The sequence below is a fragment of the Rhipicephalus sanguineus genome, chromosome 4, assembly GCF_013339695.2.
Source record: "Rhipicephalus sanguineus isolate Rsan-2018 chromosome 4, BIME_Rsan_1.4, whole genome shotgun sequence".
NCBI classification, from domain to species: Eukaryota; Metazoa; Arthropoda; class Arachnida; order Ixodida; family Ixodidae; genus Rhipicephalus; species Rhipicephalus sanguineus.
This window is the reverse complement of record NC_051179.1, coordinates 111,748,166-111,751,113: the sequence shown is the minus strand read 5'-3', so window position 1 is coordinate 111,751,113 and position 2,948 is coordinate 111,748,166. Positions and strand designations below refer to the sequence as shown.

At 44.4% G+C, this 2,948-nt stretch overlaps 1 non-coding gene across 1 annotated transcript; it reads right to left on the bottom strand.

Annotated features, from left to right (window-relative positions):
* Nucleotides 1-275: 275 nt before the first annotated feature.
* LOC119392056 (U5 spliceosomal RNA) lies at nucleotides 276-400 on the bottom strand. Its single transcript, XR_005183648.1, has one exon. It is a non-coding gene; the product is annotated as a U5 spliceosomal RNA (small nuclear RNA).
* Nucleotides 401-2,948: the final 2,548 nt, after the last annotated feature.

The following is a 2,948-nucleotide window of genomic DNA, read 5'->3' as shown; positions in this document are numbered from 1 at the left end:
GTTCGGGAAATAAATGTAATTTGTAAAACAAATTGCTTTACCCTTGAATAAAACTTCGTTTTTCGCTAATGAAGCAGCGCCCATAACTCCCCTTGCTGGTGTCCTTGGCAATAGGTTGTGAACCGCTTTTCGCCCGAAGCTTCGCGACCAGTTTGGATGGACTGGATATTCTCTGGCCATACTGAGCCTTCGCACCCTAAAGGTTGACGACAGTGTACATCAGCAGCGTACCGCAACCACTCACAATAAAGCTTTCTTTTGTTTCCATTATTAGGCCTCACCCAAACGGGTAAGGCCTCCCAAAAATTGGCCTATAGGCTCATTGGAGTGTCCCTCCCCACGGTAATCTTTAGTAAAAGGCGAAAGATTAGTGCGTGGATTTGAGGAGAGACCTGAGCGATGGCGAATGTTGGCTCTCATTTCGTTGCTTTCAAAACGGTTCCGATGCGTTGACCAAGGTTAAGCGCACGTTTATTTCAAGTTTATGGATTCAGTGATGATATAACTGTTCGTTACTCAATGCGCTACTATGTATGGCATGTATTACAATTTACTTCTTAATTAAGATATCTCAAGAAACGTTATCTCTTTGTTTGAAAGCTAAAGAACATTGAAAATCGCATGAATTTTGCAGTCCGCACGGCTTGCATCTCGATGCGCAGCAGTCGCCATCTGGTGTTAAGCCAACGGCCACCTGGCCGACCTGGCCTGGCCATCGCGCGCCCCGACCGCGCATTTACAAAGGCGAGCGAATAAACCCACCCACAATGCACCGCGCCACGGCGCTCTCTGGGGCTATGCATTTTGGCCGGCCTAATTGTGTCGGGCGGCTGCCAGTCCCCGTACTTTCGTATAAGTGGAAACAGCGACGGCTGTGTGCGCGCTGTCGTACAGCGCGCTGGACTGCTGTGCAAGGTGCAAACGCAAAGTGCTGGGACGACGCGACCATAGTAAACGCCCTACGATGAATCGGATACACGCGAGAGATGTGCTTCGTGAGACGCTGTGCGCACACAAGTTCTCGCTACCGAAATCCGACTCGTTCAGGACGCATTGAAGCGGACACAGCCTGCAGTGAAAAACAACACGACGGCGGGATGACGGATTTCTTGCGAGTCAGCAACGATATATGCAGACGTGGCAAAGCAAAGGAAAAGTGGGCTCTGGGACGATGTGATGCAGGAAAGCCCTCTACGATGGATCGCATGCACGCGAAACGGTAGATGCTTCAAGCAACGTTAGTGCGCGCGCCTTTATCGACCATGCCCTCCTCTGCCGAAAGTTGCGTTGATCTGTTTGCAACGACGTAAGTATCGATGTTGACAAAGCCATATATGCAGTTAAAACGACGGGGTGACGGATTTGTGCAAGCCTTGACGCTGGCGCCAGGAAAGAAACGCTGGCGCCAGGATATCACCTATGAGCAAAATAAGGTTCGAACAAAAACGAAAATTTTCTCGTGTGCCCTTCAGAAAAAGAGCTCTGCTCCTGCCATTTTCTTTCTTTTTTTTTTTTCGCATTTCATCGCAATACATGTGTAATGCGGTGAAGCTTTGAAGGCACGCGCAATGTTATGATATGCGAATAAGACTCGCGGAAAGCCAGGTTCTCGCCATCGTCCGCCAACCATATTTTTCTGAGAATTTGACGTAGCCCCTCGACGTGGTTTTTTTTTTTTTTCTTTCTGCAACCCACCCTTATGCAACAAGCCATCATGCATACTTGAAGGCAAGTAAAAAACCTACCTGGCCACAACCCATGCAACACAAAACCTCTATACGTTCTAAGACGTTTTATGGAGGGTTTGTGTTTCATGGGAAGTTCCACGTAGTCGTCACATGAAATTGAAGTAAAAATAGGACTGCATACCATGGAAGTCGCCCACAATCTTGCAAATATACAAACACACCTTGCTTTATTTTTTGCATTACTTAAACCCAATGCATTGCAGGTGAAATGCCACCTGGAGTATCACAGGGATCATTGCTTGCACCCTTCGTCATCCTACCTTATATAAGTGATAGCCAGTCTTGTATGCATGTGCCTGTTCAAATGAACTTCCTTGCGTATGACTGCATGATTTGTGCAAGAATTATAATACCATATCAGACTTCACAATTTAATATTAATTCTAGCACAAGCCTTCACAGGGAACCTGGCAGATATCTCTTAATGCTAGCGATGTGTATTTTCTGAGAAGCCTTGGAAGCTCTTTTCTTGCACAAGTTGTGTCAAATGCCTACAGACCCCTTCAGCCTATAATCTTGGTGCCTTACCACAAGTACATAATGCAAAAATCACAGGAAATGTTAAAACTGGTTCAAAGATTTATGAGCTGTTCTAAAAAAAGAAAGCAATATATTTTTTGCTTTTGCAGAAGCATTCTGAACAAGAGTAGACCAACTGAGACTGCCACAAGCATCCTTGAATATGTAAAAATACTTTTCAGAGGAAGCTGCTTGGTGAATGTGGAGGCCACGCATTTTATTCAGCTGCACACATTTCTGCTAAATCTTTTTAATGCTATAAAAATATCCAAGATAACACCTATGATGACACGGACAGCATAACACACCCAGTTTCTTATGTCTTTTGGCATTGAAGATAAAAGGTAGCTTATTCCTTCATATAAATTTCCCATATTCACATTTATGTAAGTGAGAAGCTTGACAGCATACCAGTTTATATGTCTCTCTACGAGATGCGGACATCTATAAATCCAGAAGCCCGAATTATCACTTTTGACAAATGTGAAGACATACAGATGCAGAACTGTGAAATGTTATTTATTCACACCTGTTATTTATTTTTTAAACAAACTTCCAATTCAGCAAAGCATTATACAAGTACCAGTGTTCATATGCCTCATGACTGGCATGTGGAATGGTCTTTACAAAGGTTCTCCACTGCCAACCAGGGTTGTTGCAAGTATTGTACTAGGCATGTGT